The 19754-nt window shown below is 38.4% G+C and overlaps 1 protein-coding gene across 3 annotated transcripts in view; it reads left to right on the top strand.

Moving 5' to 3' along the window:
- Positions 1–19754, top strand: part of KIAA1328 — a gene marked incomplete at its 5' end in the record, with an annotated part of 236140 nt that overhangs the window by 102980 nt on the left and 113406 nt on the right. The gene's annotated exons all lie outside the window — the stretch shown is intronic.

Raw genomic sequence — 19754 nt, 5'->3', positions numbered from 1 at the left:
GCAAATAAGCATCTGCAGGTCAAGTGAACAACCAAAACCCTACCTAACCCCGCTTAGGGGAAATGAGGCATCGTTCTCTTAAGGTTTCTTCCAGCTGATTTGAGGAGAATAATACTTTTGTAGAAGCCCAAATAAAATTGGAGAAAATGGTTAAACAAGCCAGGAATAGCATTTGTGGTCTAGTTTCTAAAAGATGAGAAATTCCAGGCGTAATTATAGTCCTGTGTGGACAGTCTGAAATGCTGGACCAATTGGGATTAGAAGCTTTCTTTGAAGATGTCCTGGAAGCTTTCCTGTTATGATGAAGAGCAGCAACTGAAGCGTCTGGGGCTGGAACATGAAAGATACAGGATGTCAGTGTCTAGGATGCCGAGAGGAATGCATCCTGTCAGGTCTGATCCACCATCAGTGTCCGGTTCTTTTTTCTGAAAACATAATTTCTCACAGGCATTATGCAGTCCTAAAATTATAAACGTATGAGGTATTCAGGATGCACAGAACAATTAAAGCTGGTTCCCTGCTCTTTGTATGAGCAGAAGAAAGTCATCTGTAAATCTTCATTGATGCCATATGAAGAAGTCACAGGGATTCTTGACCAACAGGAAGCCTTGTCTGGGCATAGACAGTCATGTCTCACCCAGTCTTAGAGCTATTCCCATGCAGTGGGATTAGCAATATGTTACCTACTTATTCTGCAGTTTGAATTCTTCACATCCCAGTTGTAGCCCCTCCCTCATTGCCTCCCAATCCCCCTCACTTCTTCATCCCCTCTCCCTCCCTCTCCTAGTCCTCAAAAAGAGATATCCTCCTCCCCTACCATCTGACCTCACCCTATCAAGTCTCCTCTGGACTGCCTGCATCCTCTTTCTCTGTGCCTCTGCCCTGCCAGGGGGAAGTAATCAATGGGTGGGGACCAGAATCCATGTCAGATGTAGTCCCTACTCCCCATATTATGGGACCCACAAGGAGGCTGCCTATCTACTACATCTGAGCAGAGCATCTAGGTCCACATCATACATGGACCTTGGTTGGAACATCAGTCTCTGTATTGTAGTGTGGTTATCATGTATTAAGTGGCTAATGCCCACTTATGAGTGAGTATATACCTTGCATGTTCACACTGAGGATAGTTCATCATACACAAGCCAATACTGGATGCCTTATATCTTTTCTGTACAGTTTTTAATCCCAGTTTTTAAAAAATCTGTTCTTTCCTGTTATTTTTCAACCATGTCTTTACTACAGAATTCATAAACTTTGTCAAAGCTCTGATTTTATTTTTTACAGTTCTGAAACAAAAAGCCTTTCTTATGCCGAATAATTGCTGACTATAAAGTAAAGTGACTGCTCTGAAAATTGGATTCATGATGAAACTACCTTTTGTATTTTCATTCAAAACTCCAGCACAGTAACTGTTCTTTGCAGTTTGTCAGATGGCTAGGTCAGTGAATACTTCAGATAAATGCATCTTTGTGTTGCTGTGGGAAGACAGCTCAGTCTGTAAGGAGCTTTCCACCCAAGCATGGAGACCCAAGACTTCAGGAGCCTGGGAGAAACCTAAGTATGCGGGCATGTGCTTGTAGCTCTGATTATGTGGAGTAGGGACAGAAGATTCTGCAGCTGTCTGACTAGTCAGCCAGTAGGAGGCCATCTCAAAATAAGGTGCACAGCCCCTAAGAGCAGTGCCTGATGGTGACCTCTGACTCCTGCATCTGTACTTAGAGAGAGCGCCCCCTATACACACTCTTCTTCTTCTTCTTCTTCTTCTTCTTCTTCTTCTTCTTCTTCTTCTTCTTCTTCTTCTTCTTCTTCTTCTTCTTCTTCTTCTTCTTCTTCTCTCTCTCTCTCTCTCTCTCTCTCTCTCTCTCTCTCTCTCTCTCTCTCTCTCTCTCTCTCTCTCTCTCTCTCTCAGAGCCTCTAGAGAGAGGAGAGAGAGTACCTTTTCCTTCCTTTTTTGGATATGGTGTACAAAAGTTGTTTTGCTAGTAGTATTCAGTGAAATTGACTTTGCATTCTTCTGGATTCCCTGTAGAACCTCAATTAAACAGCCTCTTTAAAGCACAGAAGAACTTACTATGTTTAGGAGAAATTGGTCGTAGTGACAGTCTTTACTGTTCATTGATAACTTCTTTCTGCCATTTGCTATTAACAGCTTTCACTTTTAAGATGCCATTAGTTTGTTGTTGCCTCTTCTTAGCAAGTAGTGAAACAGCCTTGGTTAGTCTAGACAACTGATCCAGTGTTACATTTATATTAAGCACACTTTTCAAAACTTATGTCTGATTCTACAACCTATCCTTTTTCACTTTTCACCTTCTTGGATTCTTACTTATTTTAATAATGGCAGCAATAACAATGACAGGTTGTGCTTATACAGCATTTATTCTGTACCAAAACATATCTTAAGCTCTTTATATACACTGACATGTTTAATGCTCACCTTAACTGTATAAATATAGACATCATTATTTCCCTCTTCTGTGGAGGTCAAAGCGATTAAATAACTTGCTCAGTCAACTACCTACAGTTGTAATGAGAGGGACCAGGATTCTAACACCACTGCAGGGCTGTTACTGGAACAGGTGAGAATATTTAGATTTGTCTTAGCTGCTTGCTGCATTTTTTGAAAAAGGATTTAAGCTTAACAAACAGTTAATAATTGTTTGGGTTCTTTTTCTTTGAGGCTCTGAGATGGTACTGAAAACTAAACATCTCGTGACAGTGAAAGGTTTCTGTCACTAGTCAAGAAGCAGGATAGGGAAAGGAGGGAGGGTACTTGGTCTTGGGATTTTTCTTCCTATATAAGCACCTCCAGATGGAGAAAAAGGAAATAAAAAAGTTTTTTTTCTCCAAAGTATCATTCATTTTATTTTGCTGAACTCTTTATGCTACTTTTAATGCTGAAAGACAGTGTTCATTTCATCTAGTCTTCGCTGTAGCAGGCTTTACCTTGCGGCATGTTTTTTGCATAGTATTTCTTATGTGTGACTTAAACATTTGGCCCTCTTGGAACTCTTTTGCCTAGCTCAACGTATGCACAATAAGTTTTCTTTTTAGTCAGCTTTGATACCGTAAGATCTGAAAGTTCAACAAAGCCTCTGTGGAGTACCAAAATTGAGCTTTGACACTCTTGTGTTAAATTCCTTGTATTTTATTAGTTTACCCCTCCCCTTTTTCTCCCAAAAATTTATGGTAAAGAAAAGAATAGTAGCAGGACCTTTAGAAAACACACTGTCATCCAGAATGGCTAACTGTCAATCAGAATTCATTATTTTAGACACTTTGCTGTGAGCCATTCTTTTGTATTTTGCTATTTTGGTAATCTCAACACATGATTTAGAAAAATACATTGAGTTCCTTTTCTATAAAAAGGTATTCGAAGAATATAAACTTTCTGAAGTGTCTTCAATTTACTTATACTCACTATTTTAAACACTTTTTGGGTTATAGTAAAATATATAAACACTATTTTGCTGCATTACAAGTTTTTTTTAACTTTAAGGTAATTTGTAAATTTTCTCTCCCTTCTTTGGATTTGTAACCTCAATTGTCAGTGTCATTCAGGTAGAAAGGTTTAAACTCAGTGGTCTTTATTCTTTACTCAGGCCTATCAGGCCTACCACATGGTCAATACTCACCAAATAGCAGCTGTTTGTTGTGCTGGTCCTGACTCATGACAGAAGTCAAGTGGTTAATGTCTGAGAAGCAGTGAGAGAGAAGCACTGAGTTAGTATTGACTGACTGACAGGACTGACTGTCCCTGAAAGTAGCCTTTATTGCTATAAATATAACATCTCTTTTCCTTCTCTAAGATCTCTTTTCCAGATCTACAGATCACTGTCCATCTGTAATGCTGTAAAGTCCTCAAGAAAGGACATATGCAGTCCAGAGCAGCGGTCTATCAGTCTGCTCTAAAAAGAAATATCCTTCCGTCTTGACTGCTTTATAGTGGTGCTTCAGTTGTGTCTAAACTGGAAAATTGCATGAAGATTTAATCAATACTATCCATAATTCAATTTCTTGAGTCAGTCATTACTTCTTTCTGATATTGTTTGCAGTCATCAAAGATGCATGCAGTGTGTACACAGAAAGTACGGGATATTGGTAAGGCTGACATCTGTATTAGCTTCATGGTACGCTAGGAGAACACCTGAGATAACTCCCACGGTCCTCTTCAAGGATGTGTCCCCAGTAAACTAACATTCAAAGACAGATAATTAGAGACTTTGGTCTCTACTGGCATATATCAAATGTCTAACCCTTATGTTACTAGTGGCCCAAAAGGAGAAGAAAAGACTATAGACAGACAGACAGACAGACATACAACTCCTAAGGAGAAAGTCAGCTTCCACAAAGAGGCATCTTCAAAAGTCTTCATAAGACACAAATGAGGGTAAAATGTCTTTTATAAAATCCTAGGAACATTTTTAAGGATACATTTAGGAATAAGAGTTTAAAGAAGGAACAAAACACAAGTATCTTGAAGTGCTGAACCCTCTGCCTGGCAGACTGTGCCTGTCATCCTTTATCATGGAAGTTTTTCTGAGTGTAGCCTACACTAATTGCATAGCCATCCTATCTGTAGATGGACGTGTAAGTGTGAGGTTTTTTTAAAGGCTTTCTTTGGGCTTCTAGGAAATTTCAGTAGGAAAAGAGCATAAGCACAGGAAGACCTATGGTCAGTTCCCTTGGTGTTTGTCTATTAGTTTACCTCTTTGGCAGGCTATTTTAAAACAGGGTTAATTTTGTGCGCAAACACCCCAAAAGTGGGTTTTATGTTGTTTTATGCTTTTAGTTTAATTTTCACCCGGCATCTAGCAGGTATCCAAAGGTAGGCAGAATTTTGTAGAACGCAGAATAAGCTGACCAAATGCCAAGAGAGCACAGCAGACGCTGCTCTGGAGTGTTGCCTTCGCCTCGGAGACTGGGCAGTCAGCCTGTGATTCTGGGGTGGCCATTCCATGTCTTACCTGAGAGATAGAAATGCTGCAGACCTGCGGAAAGAGCCCAGACTGTGTTCATTTAGAGACTTTAACACAAGGAAGGGCAAACTGTTTAAGGCAGTGCAGTCTTCCTTTACATTGTTCCTGGTTATCCTAGACTGCTAATTTGGAAACTGTTCATTGCAAAGGTTACAGCAGCTAAATATAAGCTGTTTCAGTCACTAAAAAATACAGAAGGTACAATTGGGTTTTGGGGCAAAGATATATTTGTGTAAGGTAAATCTAGTGAGTGCGCAGTGTAAAATCTAACAGCATCAAATTGCTTGATACAGGTGGGAATTTTTTTTTTTTGCCTATAACTAGGAAATTAAAAATATAGAAGAATTTATAGATTTTTGAGGATTTAAAAAAATGAGACTTTTCTATTGCTATAATAATATGTCCATTATGGTGCCAATATCTTATCACTAAAGCATTCCCTAGACCTGCAGTTATCATAGATCGGACAAGGACTGAATGGGTCCACTAAAGGAAAATGGAGAAGGTGAACCATATGTGCATGTAGAAGAGTAAGAGACAATAATGATTTGACACTTTGAAATCACTTTCTAATTGTGGGAGCAATATAAAGGCTAAAACATCACTCACCTTCCAACCTAAGTAATACTGATCAATAATACTGCCACTTGAGATTATATCACACTAAGATTTAAGGAACTCCAAGGAAAACCAGAGTTCTGATCTAAAAGATAGTTTACCTGACAACAGCTATGGGAAAGAGAAGGAGGAGGAGGAGCTAGAAAAGCCAGCATAGAAAATTCCCTAACAACCAAATTGCCTGTTATGTGACTTTTTTCTAGGAATATATTAACAAGTCTATTCACTCCTATATAGTGTACCAAGATGACAACTCAAAAGGGAAACTGCAAATTGACCTTAGTGAGCCAGTGAGTTTTAGGGGATTAACTATTGGAGCACGGGTAACTCAAAGGTAAATTGATGACAGCTCACAAACACTGCATCTCTGGAATTCCCTGCCCCATTTACAGTTAGCTCCATTGAAGATACTTGTCTTCCCTGCCAGTTGCTCCCTGCTTAATGTAGTCTTGAGGAGGAGTCTAGTGAGTCCTGTGACTTTCTGCCCTTCCTGAGTCTTGTCAGTTGCCATAGCTTCTTCATTCGTTCTTAGGAGTCACCCTCATCCTTCTAGGAGGGAATGCTTTCATTTGGGGGAAGTAACCAGGGGCAACTACATTGCCTCCTGGTGTCGTGAAAGTGGAATCATATCCAGCCTGCTTTAGCTGGTGTGGAATATTGGCACATTCACAGATATTAGATACCTGTAGGAAAATTTGCACCTCTGACAGCCTGATTCTCACAGCATAATTCTTGGGTGGTGGCACCCCACCAAATCTTCTAGGTTTCTCAGGAAATGTGTCCTTGCAGTCAGAATGGATTCCTCTTTCTCTCACTGCAGATCAGATCATCACCAAGTACTGTCTGGTTTTGCTTCTAAATCTTTCCCCACTCATATCATCTCTTTTCATCTCTTCTAGCACCTCTAATACAGCTGTATTTTCCACATAGGTTAACTCCTAAGTACTCACCCAAGATAATTTAAGAACTCCGTATGTTTCCATCGCTTTATTTTTAATCAAATTAAAACTTGAAACAACCTAAATAGCCTTGTATACCAAAAAAAGGAATAAATTATCAATGTACACTGCTTGTGTGAATCATACTAAGTGAAAGAAGTCATCATCAAAAGGCCTTAGGCTCTATGCATGCATTTATATAAGATTCCAAAAAAGGAAAACTGCAGAAGCAGGTAAGTAGTTGAGAGTGGGCAAGAAGTGAGAGGCTGGTTAAAAGGGTGCATAGTGTGTATGATAGAATTGTGGGTGAGGGCCAGGAGTTTTGAGCCCAGAACCTTACACATACTGTGTGCAGTTCACCTAAGCTATATTACCAGCCAAGTGTCTTAATTTTTATGATGGTTACCCAGCTATTACTAGCTTATAAAAAGTTGAAAAACAGTATACCAAGACAATTTTGCTGTCTATAAATTATAACTTCATTTAGAAAAAAATAGTCATTGCAAAAGATTGTGTCATAATTCAGTGAGGGAAAGAGAAATCACTCTAGTTATTTGAGAAGTAAAACATGGGATTTAATACTAGAAAATGAGTGTATGTAAAGATGATTGTAAGCTTCACAACAGTATAGAACCAGTACTGTATGGAAGTAATGCACTGAGACAAGCTGGGGTTATGTTGGAATTCAAAGCAGTATCCTTGCTGCTGCTGCTACTGCTATGCCCTCAAAACCTAGGAGACTAAGAATGGATACCCACCTGTGAGGTACAGGGTTAGGAAGCCACATGCTTATATCCTTGCTGTTTCTCCTGCTGCTACAAATGCTGCTGCTTAGAAATTTAAAAGTATTCTTTGGGATATCATTGCAGGAGAAAATTCCATCTATTGTCCTTTAGAGCATACTTTTGAAACCAGGGCGGGAGGCAGTATCAGCATCCTGTGAGAGCAGAAGCCATCTGACACTGAGAGCTGTGGCTATAGGGGACTCTGCTGTGTGATGTTTAGTCTCCCACTTAGTACAGTTAAATGAAGGGTAGGATGGAGTAAGCCAAGCCTCCATCGTCAGCATAGTATCTAAATTTTCATTAGTAAGGGACTGTTTAAATAACTCATGGTATGTTATACAGAAACTGAAAGATTCGTTCAGGTGGTGGGTGTTCCATAAACCACAGTATAATTACATTATTGAGCATAGGCTAATAAATATTGAGTGATTTAAATGTGAAACTCTTAAATCTAGTTTATGTCAGAACTACTGTCCACATTGTAGTTTCTATAATACCATCGTTAGATTTGTTCTGAAGACATTACTACTTCTTCAAATAGTTGTCCTTGCCAAAAATTAAATTCCTAATACTCCAAATGTCACATATAAATTTAGAGGAAAAAAAAAAGAATTTCCCAAGATGACATACAGGAAATCTGCAAGAACTTTGTATATTGGGGACATTAGCTTTAAGAAAATAGTTTCTTCTTAGGTCTGAATTCACAATAGTGCCTCCCAAGTGGTATGTACAACACTTCACATTTCTTGTAGAAATGGCCTGATGTTTCCTTCTGATCTCACCAGCTAGAACTAGTTTGTAAGCAGTCCGTGTAACTGTCCATACACACAGAAATGAGTTTAAGGAGGTTCATTTCAAACTGAAATTCCAAAGAGGTGAATTTTAGTTTATTAGCACAAATCTTATCCTGAGTCCTGCCTCCCTCACCCTCAAAATAATTTTAGACGTATGTTTTAAAATCTTAAAGCTATTTTATTTTAAAGATTACAAGTAATTACATTGAGTGAATTGCCTTGGGAGCTGATGGCCAGCCCTTCCTAACATATTTTAATTGTCTTTAAATTGAGTTTTTCTCAAATGAAAATTCAGAATAGCTATTTCAAGTGAACTTCAGCAGCTCCCTCATCTTCATTACAGGCTTGAGACCCTAAACAAAGCATGAAGCTGGGCAGTGCACTGTTTAATTTTCTGATTGGATTTTTCATTATGTTTAATGACAACTTTTTATTTTTATCAAATTGCATCTCAGTCTCCTAGTAGACATTAGAAGATTTATGGAAGATGCTCTGGTTGCTATATGGACAAATAAATGCAATAAATTAGCTTAATTTTTCAATAAAGTGTTGTGAATAGAACACGTTGTTCTGTTCAGTATTATATTATCTTTAAAATTAAGCAAAACATTAGTGGCAATGAAGCTAGTTTCATTCAGTACTTTCCTGTAATGAACCCTATTCTATAAGCATCTTTTCAGTGAAGGAAAATGCCTCTCCACAGCTACAGAGCTCTCTGGAGGTGGACTGTGTAGCTACAAAACAAACAAACAAACAACTTGGCAGGGCATCTTTGTGTTTGTATAATGTATATGGAAGTTTCTTGAAAGATTTCTCCAAGCAGTGAGAACATAAATGTTCCTTAGCTAATTTTTGCTTAACTGAGGATTTAGAGGGTACCTGACCTGGCTTAAACAGAAGTGTGTGCCTCATTGACTTGGAGATCAGTGAGGACTTAACAAAGGCAGACCCAGTGGTCACACTCTAGAGCATGAGACATGCCAACTTCTCCTGTGACCTCATAGAATTCCTTGTTAAAGTATTAACTGGATGAAATTTGATGCATGATGAAAATTCAGATAAGCAAGATAAAGATTATAATGTGAAAAATCACTGGAATCAGATCCCTGTCTGAAAGCTCTTACACCCGTAATGCTCCTGCTTGATATCTTAGATTTATGAGTTTAAAGATTGGTTGAGGTCTCAGGATAATATTTCGTTCTTAGGATCTGTCTTAAATGATCTTTGGAAACGGAAGTCTAGTGGGATGTTCTGTTGCTGTGGTGATAGTGCTTTTGAGGGAGGATGGTATCTAATAATGCAACTAGGAAATCAAACATTTTTTATTTCTTTTTTATTAATTTATTTGGATTACATCTCAATTGTTATCCTCTTGCTTGTCTCTTCCAGTTTCTCTCTCCCTCCCTCTTTCACCCTGTTCCCTCCCCTAGGTCTGTGACAGAAGGGCACCTCCTCCCCCCACCATATGGTCATAGCCTATCAAGTCTCATCTTGGTAGCCTGCCTATTCTTTCTCTGAATGCCAACAGGCCTCCCCACAAAGGGGAACTGTTCAAATATGGGGCACCAGAGTTCATGTCAGAGTCATTCCCCACTCTTCACACAACTGTGGATAATGTCCCTTGGCTAGATCTAAGTAGGGGTTCAATATTTACTGCATTATTGTCCTTGGTTGGTGCAGTAGTTTGAGCAGACCCCACCTGGGTCCAGATCTGCCTGTCATGATGTTGTTCTTGTAGGTTTCTAGGACCCTCTAGATCCTTCTGTTTCCCTATTCTTCCATACTTCTTTCACCTAGAGTCCCAATAGGAGGTCCCTGCATCTCTCCCAATCTGCTGGGAAGTGAAGACTTTCATGGCACATCCCTTTTGGGCTAGTGTTCATTTATAAGTGAGTCCCTTTTGGGCAAGTGTTCAATTACAAGTGAGTATATACCATGCAAGACTTTCTGAGTCTGGGTTAACTCAATCAGTATGATCATTTCTAGTTCCATCCATTTGCCCTCAAATTTCAATATTTCTTGTTTTTAAAAGCTGAGTAGTATTCCATAGTATAAATGAACCACAGTTCCTTTATCCATTCTTTGACGGAGGGACATTTAAGTTCTTTCCAGGTTCTGGCTATTATGAATAAGGTGCTGTGAAAGATAGTTGAGAATATGTCCTTATTGTGTGATGGAGCATCTCCTGGGTAAATTCCAAGGAGTGGAGTAGCTGAGTCTTGAGGGAGCCCTATTCCCAGTTTTCTGAGAAAGTGCCAGATAGATTTCCAAACTAGTTGTACAAGTTTTGCACTCCCACCAGCAATGAAGGAGTGTTCACCTTTCTCCACATCCTCGCCAGTATGTGGTGTCACTTGAGTTTTTGATTGTGACCATTCTTATGGGTGTAAGATGGAATCTCAGAGTCATTTTGATTTGCATTTCCCTGATGACTAATGACATATGACATTGAGCATTTCTTTAAATGTTTCTCAGCCATTAAGTATTCCTCTGCTGAGAATTCTGTTTAATTCTGAGCCCTATTTCTTAATTGGGTTATTTGGTTTGGTAGTGTTTAATTTCTTGAGCTCTTTATATATTTTGGATATTAGACCTTTGTCAGATGTAGGGTTGGTGAAGATCTTTTCCCAGTCTGTAGGCTGTTGCTTTGTTCTGTTGGCATTATCTCCTGCCATACAGAAGCTTCTCAGCCTCATGAGGTCCCATTTATTAATTGTTGACCTTAAGGCCTGGGCTGTTGGAGTGCTGTTCAGGATGTTATCTCCTATGCCAATGAGTCCCAGGCTTTTCACTACTTTTTCTTCTAACAGATTTAGTGTCTCTGGTTTTATGTTGAGGTCTTTAATCCACTTGGACTTGAGTTTTGTTCATGGTGATAAATATGGGTCTACTTGCATTTTTCTACATGTAGACGTCCAGTTGGATCAGCACCATTTCTTGAGATGCTATCCTTTTTCTATTGAATAGATACAGCTTCTTTGTAAAAAATTAAGTGCCCATATGTGTGTGGATTTATTTCTGGGTCTTCTATTTGATTCCGTTGATCAACCAGCCTATTGCTGTGCCAGTACCATGCTGTTTTCATTACTGTTGCTCTGTAGTACAGCTTGATATCAGGAATGGAGATTCTTCCAGAGGATCTTTTATTGTATAGGATTGTTTTAACTATTCTGGTTTTTTTTTTTTCAATATGAAGTTGAGAATTATCTTTCAATGTCTTCAAAAATTGTATAGGTATTTTGATAGGGATTGCATTGAATCTCTAAATTGCTTTGGGTAAGATGGCCATTTTTATTATGTTAATTCTCCCGATCTATGAACAAGGGAGATCCTTCCATCTTCTGATGTTATCTTCAATCTCTTTCTTCAGAGATTTGAAGTTTTTTCAAACAAGCCTTTCACTTGCTTGGTTAGAGTTACTCCTAGATATTTTATATTGCTTGTGGCTATCGTGAAGGGTGTAGTTTCCCTAATTTCTTCCTCTGTATGATTGTCATTTGTATATAGGAAGGCTACTGACTTTTTTGAGTTAATTTTATATTCAGCCATTTTGCTGAAGGTGTTTATCATCTGTGGGAGTTCTCTGGTGGAATTTTGGATGTCACTTATGTACACTATCATATCATCTGCAAATAGGGATAATTTGACTTCCTTCTTTCCCATTTGGATCTCCTTAATCTCCTTTTGTTGTCTTATTGCTCTGGCTAGACTTCAAGAATTATATTGAAGAGATATGGAGAAAATGGACAGCCTCTTTATAGGCTTTCAGATCTTGAACTGTTTTATTGATTTACTTCATCTGATTGTTTGTATTTTCCTGAATTTCTTCCAGTGCCTCTCTATAGGCCTCTTTCATGTCTTTCACCTGTTTGGCTGTGTCTTCCTGAATTTGTTTATGGATTTTATTTATTTCCTCCATTATCATCTTCATTACTAAGGATTTGAGGTCATTTTCTTGTGTTTCGATTGTGTTTGAGTTCTCCATGTTGCTTTCTTTGGGATAACTGGGATCTGAAGATGCTATATTGTTTTCGTTTTTGTTGTTTATATTTTCACACTGGACTTCAGTCATCTTGCTGTCTCTGATGTTGGGAAGTAGCTTCCGGTGCCCTTCTCTGATCGTAGAAAGTGGTTCTTGGTGAGTGATTATAGGTCGAGGGCCTTTGCCTGTGGGGATCAGGAATCTCTTCCCTGGGACAGGCAGGTGACCTGGTTTCAGCTCCTGGAGACTTTGCTCCACACCCTGGGATCTCCACTGGGTCAGCCAAGGTAGGTGTTGGTGCTCTGCAGCCCCAGTATCGGTTTGAGGTAGTGTATGGTTATCTTGTGGGTTATCTTGTCTTTGGCTGGTATTTGAATATCCTGCTCTTGTGCCCTGGGGCTTTGGGTCTTAGGCTCTGATCAGCCTAGAGGACCTGAACCCCTAATGGCTTCTAGTATTTGTTTAGGTTACTGCCTGCTCCAACCAGGCAGTGGGGCCTACCTTCTGCCTGAAGGGAGAGAGCAGCTACTGCTTTCTGATTGTTATTGGTTGGCTATATTTCTGCCCTATCCCCTCCAGCCTGCCCAGCCTCTCCTGAGAGTGTGTGAGTCCCTGCTAGGCTGTGGAGCCTGCCTAGGCTGGGTCCATTGTGACCAATTATGCCAGGACAGTCCTCTGGGCAGCTAGGCTCCTGTCTGGCCCCATTCAGACAGGGCCACTGTGTCTGAACAATGTGTCCATAGCCATCTGGTCCTCTGTGTGGCACCTGGGCTTTCTGTGGACTGGTGGGGGGCAGGTGGGGGGGTCTGAGGACAAATCTACCAGTTTCTCCTTGATTTCCCTAGGCTAAGAGCTCTGATGCTTCACTGCTGGGATTTCAGTCCCATATACCGAGTTTGTTCTGCCGAGCAAGGCCACAGCGCTCAGCTCGCAGGCAGCCTCCAGTCCAGGCTCTCTGGACTCTGCTCCCCTCCTCCGTGGGTTGCTGGATGACTGGAGGTCAGACCCACCCATGGCCCACACTGTGCAGATCTCTCTCACCCAGTGATCCCCAGTCCTGCAGTTCATGGCTCCAAGTAGTGTCCCTGGTTTCCTCCCTGCAAATGCACAATTTCATCACTACCATCTTGGAATCCATTTTTTATTTTAGAATTAAAAAGTCTTTTTATTTGCCACACTGTCTTGTATCTAGAAATTTAAGTGATCTGGAAGCTTGTCAGCCCAGATTTACTCTTTCTTACCTTCTCCTATCTTGCACTTTTAAGCAGAATGTTAGATGTAGAGATGTGATATTACTGTGGTTTGTATGTATGAAGAAATTATTGTTTGGGGAGATAAGACTATGTTAAGATGGAGATGTATTTATTAAAGTTCATGCCATCGTTGCCCACACACTCTTGGCTTTGGTGTCTCCTTAGTCCATCAGACAAGTAACTTGAGCATATTGCTGTACAGCTCTAGTAAGAAGCAGTGAGCTCACAACTCACCGAAAAGCGCTGCTAACAGTCTATAACTGACAGACTTTCTGTATTTTAAATGCAAATGATCTTTTTTTCATGCCACTGGCAGACTGCTTAAAATTGCCTTCAAGTTTTAGTGTCATTTATTGTGTAAGATAGCAGTAAATTTGATTGTAACTTTTAGTTTATGCCTTTCTTAGTTCAACTTCAAAGTTTTTAAATGTAACATTTTGAAAGACAATTCAATTTTTTATTGTGTGTGTTAATATTATCAGGGATACCTGTGAACTGCTGTATTGAATTTTTTTTCTTTTTTTACAGCTGTGCTTGGTTAGCTTCTTTGGGCAGTGATGCAGGAATTCTGAGTCCAGTGGGACCTTTTTGCCCAAGTTGTGCTTGATTTAGATACCTAAAATTCTGAAAACTCAGTGGCCATCAAAAGTCAGAGAAGTTCCCTGTCACAGTGAAGAGTTAAGATGTGGATATTCTTGGGTGTTAAGAAATGTGGAAGAAAAATTAATTAAAAGATATTAAGGAAAAGTGAGAAAAATTCTCCAGAGTAGAATTCCAAAGAAGATAATCTTGAACCTCTTTTTCTAGGAGCTCTTATGGAGCTATCACAGAAACTGGACGTGGGCTGAGGTTACTACTGTGAGATTGCTTTCCCCCACTGTCTTTCGACTAATTAAGTAGTTTTGATCATATTTCTTTTGAGCTTTTGGGTCTGCAGGTGGCATCTTTAAGTCCACTTTCAAATAGTTTGTCACTTAGGCCAGTGGCTTTAATCCCACCCCTGGGTGTGGGTGTGGGGCAGAAGCAGGGGATTCTCTATGTGTTCCAGGTCAGTCTGGGCTACATAGTAAAACCCTAACTGAAAACAAAAACATGCTTTACCACTTGGGTTACCACATGTAGTCATTATTTTTTCATTATTGTGACAGATTAAAATATATATATATATATATATATATATATATATATATATATATATATATAGAGAGAGAGAGAGAGAGAGAGAGAGAGAGAGATATTATTTTTGCTTGCTGTTTCAAAGAGTTTACTCCACTGTTGCTTGGTCATAAAACTAGGTTGAACCTTATGGCAAAGACCTTCTGGTATAGCAAAACTGCTCCTTTCAATGAGTCCAGGAAACCAGAGAGCAGAGTAAGAAAAGGGGGCATGGAGGTAATATACCCTTCACAACACATTCCCCCAGGGACCTACTTCTATCTATAATGCTTTCCAGTAATGCTGCCAGCCACAATCAAGGCCCTCAGCATAGTAGCTTCGAGGGACAGTTCAGATACAAACCATAGTAACACTTCTTACACAATATACAGTAGATTTCTTCCATTTCACCTTCCATGGTTTTATTGTAGTCTATTATTACCATAGATTTGTTTCTGCATGTCATAAACTCCAAAGTTTTTTGTTGTTATCATTACATTCAAAATCAATTCTTTTGTATAGATTTTAAATATAAAAACATTGTTCCTATTTCCATTTCTTTCAAACCACATTTTGTTTTCTTGGGAAAACGTCACTTTCTTAGGCAAGTATTAGCCACACTTGGTCTGATTCATTTCTAAGAACCATTGAAAAATACAGTTGTTAGGACACTCAAATTTAAGTGCTGCTCAAGAGCAAGTTGTCCTACCCTTTTCTCTGGTGAAGACAGTTTTATGCAAGTAATAAAACAAGGCTGGCAGTGGTGCCATTTGAGTCACTCTGTAATTAAGACTTAGCTAATAAGCCTGATAGACCTTGGATGCTCTCTACCCTGTTGAAGTGTTGCCAGGATTCTTAGGTGAGACCAATTGGTGGAAACCCTTTACATACAGCTCGTTAGGACAGATGGCCATTGCCGAACAGATAATAACTTTTTGGCATCTACATATATTCCATACTATTTGAATTGCTCAGTTCTTATTGATACATACAAAATAAGAAGACTGCTGCCAATATTCCTGGTCCATGCACACAGCCACCTGCTTGTTTTATTTAGATTTATTATGTGGACTCTCTTCCTAATTTAAATGACCAAGGCCTCTCTCTCTTTCCACATGAAAGATGCTACAAGCATCCAGCTTTTTGTTGCACATTCATGTTCTGCAGTAGGACTTTAGTTTGATGCTCTTTGTGTCACACCACCTCATTCTCTCTGGTTTCCATTCAGTGTTAACTCTTTTTAGTATTTGTAAATTTTAGTAACTTTTTTCAGTATTTGTTGTGGTCTGTAGCAGCAATCTAAACAATACTCTAATTTTTACTTCAGCCAAACTGTGTCCAAAAATTACACAGTATATGATATTTCACAATGCTATCTAGACCATAAAAGAGATATAGGCTCTGGGCTGCATCCTTGTGCAGTCCTCAACAGAGAAGCATCTTCTTGAGATAGTAATTAACACAGAGACCCACAGCTGAACAATGCGCAGAGAAGTAAGAGATTTTGTCCTTTTTGTTTTGTTTTGTTGTGTGGTTTTTGTTTGTATTGTTTTCAGAGATAGAAAGAACATTTAATTGTGTGAGTAGGAGAGGGAGGGATCTGGGAGCATATTTTGGGAGAGGAAAGAATATGTTAAAAATATTGAAATTTTATTTAAAAATGTTTAATGGTAAAACAAACAAAAAGATAATTCAGAATTTGAAATAAGTAATAAAATGTTTGTAGACAACATGATAATGTATGGAGAAACCCTTTAAGCATTTAAAATGACCAGTGTTAGAGCTTATAAACAAGTTCAACAAGCAGAAGTCAGTTATAATTATACCCAATAAACAATGCAAAGACAAAAAAGAAATAGATTATAAGCATTGTTGCAATAACTTTGTCTGAGTTTTTGCCATTGCCCTCTCTTAGCAACATCTAGCCTATTCTTTGATGTAGTGACTGTTATTTTTTCCCCTAAAGTAACTTTGCTTCTTTCCACCTGTTTTCTAAAAATTATTCACTATGTATGCATTGCTGTATGTGTGTGTGGACTTAGTACATATGTAGACATAAATAACCTATCACTCCCCATATCAAATAGCTTCCAACAGACTTTTCCAGCATTAGAAGTGGCACCTGGAGGCTTGTGCATCCTAGCAAGTGGGATATGGGATTCCCATGGTAATAACTTATTTTTCCTTGAATACACTGCAAAGACAGCATAATCCTGAGGCAGGGTATTCAGAAAGGCTCTGTCATTTACTTTACTTAGTCATTTTACCACTTCCCTGTGTGACCTCCAAATCTAATTGTCTCTTTCAGCTACAATATAGATTTTATTAGAAGCAGGCAGACTCTTTGCTCAGATGATTCTATACTCCCAGAAGTGCCTGCTCTTGTGCATTTGATAAACATCAACAAATGAATGAATTAATGAATGCTGTCTTTTTAGTAGCTTGACTTTAAAATTCACTCATTTCAAGTGTATAATTTGGTAATCTGCTGATAAATATACAGATCTATGGAACTGTAGCACATTCTAGTTTTCCAACCTGTCCACATCAGAAATGTTTCTCATGTATATTTGCATTCATTCTTGGTCCTTCCTTTAAACCCAGGCAGCCAGTAATCTGTTTCCTCCATCTATGAATTTATCTTATCTTGTGTGTTGATGTAAATAGAGCCATAGAACAGCCATTTACATTTGGCTTGTTTGGATTAGAATCATTTTAGGTGAATTATCATTGTACCATTTATCAATATTTTGTTCCCTTTTGTTAGATAATATTTTATTTTATAGATGTGCTTTGCTTTTTTCTTCAGCAGTTAATAGACATTTGGAGTTTTTGCAGTTTTCAACTGCTGTGAATAATGATGTTATGGGTATTCACAGGCAAATGTTTTTATAAATATGTTTCATAAGCATAAAATCTTAAGTCACAGAAAGTCTTTAATCAATTTAATACTGTGTGCATTTAGCAGAACGATAGACACAGGTTCTCCCTTAAGGCCTGTGACTCATCTAGCCGTAGAGTTCTTAGCCCAGTAATGGTGCCAGGTGTGGATTTCATCTCATGGAACAGGACATAAATCCAGTCAGAAAGAAGCTGGTACTCCCGTGGGATTCATGCCCCCATTGCACCAGTGGACAGATCTTGCCAGGCCAGTCATTATTATAGCGCACTGAATTCACAGCTGGGGAAGATTGATGGTGACTTTCTCTTCTGGTAGCATGCATAATATCTTTGAGTTCTATTAAAGCTAACCCATAGGGATGAAGTTTGTAGCACACCAAACAAACTCACTTGTGTTCTCCATGTTCTATGACTTAGAAATATAGTAATTTAAGCAAATAGGGTCTTACCATCAAGTTCTAGAGGGTAAACCAAAGCATTGGCAATAACCTGTAATGTTTAGGGGACTCTTGGGACCTCACTGGTGAACAACTCCAAAAGAAGAAACCCATTCCTGGCTCTGAGATTTCTATTTGTTAACTTATGGTATCTAGTAACAGCATCTCGTCCATTATGACTGTTATAAAATGGAATCTTAAAGTAGTTTTGAGTTACATTTCCCTAATGGCTAAGAATGTTGAACATTTCTTTAAATGTTTCTTTGCTGTTTTGAATTTCCTCTTCTGAGAATTCAATGTTTAGATCTGTTACCCCACTTTTAAAATGGGTTATTTGTGTTCTTGATACCAAAGTTTTTGAGTTCTTTATATATTTTGTATATTAGCCCTCTATTAGATATTGCCTCCATTCTAATTGGTAAAAATCTTATCCTGTTCTTATAGGCTGCAACTTTGAATCATAGTATCCTTTGTCCTGCAGAAACTTTTAAATTTCATGCTGTTCCATTTATTTATTGATGATCTTAGTGCCTGTGCTAATGGTGTTCTATTCAGAAAGTTTTCTTCTGCTACCAATGAGTTCAAGGCTGTTCCTCACTTTAGCCTAAATTGTCAATGTATATGGTTTTTTTTTATTAGGTCTTTGATCCATTTAGAGTTGAATTTTGTGCAGGTGGGTAAGTATAGATCTATTTGGATTCTTCTACATGCAGCCTTCCAGTTTGACAGTACCATTTGTTGAAGATGCTATCCTTTTGTCCAGTGTCTTCTTTATCTAAAATCAGGTGTTCATACGTGTGTAGATTTATGTCTAGGTTTTCAATTTAATTCTCTTGATTAACATGTTTATTTTTGTGCCAATACCATGTTGTTTTTATTTCTGTAGTTCTGTAGTAAAAACTCATAATGTAACATGATGATACCACCAGCAGTTCTTTTATTGTTCGAGATTATTTTAGCTACCCTGGAATTTTAGGCTTCCATATGAAGCTGATAATTGTCTTCTCAAGATCTATGAAGAACTGGAATTTTGATGGGGATTGCATTAAATCTGTAGATTCATTTTGGTAGGAATGCCATTTTTATCACTCCACAAGCATTGGATGTCTTTCCATCTTCTGGTATCTTCTTCATTTTCTTTCTTCAATGTCTTAAAGTTTTATTGTACAGTTTTTTATAACTTGCTTGATGAGAGTTACCCCAAGATATTTTCTGTTATTTGAGGCTATTGTGACGGTATTGTTTCCTTGAGTTCTTTCTCATTCCATTTGTCATTTGTATATAGGAAGGCTACTGATCTCTGAGTTAATTTTTTATCCAGCTTCTTTGCCGAAACAATTGATTAGCGGTAGGAGATTTTCAGGGTCACTTGTTTATAATATAATACCATCTGCAAATAAGGATACCTTGACTCCTTCCTTTCCAAATTGTATCCCCTTGATCTTCTTCCATTTTCTTACTGCTTTAGCTAAGACATCAAGGACTATATTGAATAGTTATAGGAGAATGAACAGTCTTATATTGTTCCATTTTAGTTGAATTGCTTTGAATTTCCATTTAAGTTGATGTTGGCTATGAACTTGCTGTAGATTGCCCTTGTGTTGAGGTATGTTCCATATATTCCAAATTCTCCAAGACTTTTACCATAATATGGTATTGGATTTAGTCAAAACTTTTTCTTCATCCAAGGAGATGATCATGTGGCTTCTGTCTTTTATCTTGTTTGTATGGTGAATTATATGGTTCACCATACATTTATTGCTTTATGTGTGTTGAACCATTCCTACACATCTGGGGTGAAACCTGCTTGATCATGGTAGGTGATCTTTTTGATGCATCCTTAGATTCATTTTGCCATGTATGTTTTTTCCATATATGTTCATAAGAGAAACTGGTCTGGAATTCTTTT

Source organism: Acomys minous (assembly GCF_964271855.1).
Source record: "Acomys minous genome assembly, chromosome: 4".
NCBI lineage: Eukaryota > Metazoa > Chordata > Mammalia > Rodentia > Muridae > Acomys > Acomys minous.
The sequence above is the reverse complement of the archived record's forward strand: the minus strand, read 5'-3'. Positions and strand labels throughout refer to the sequence as shown.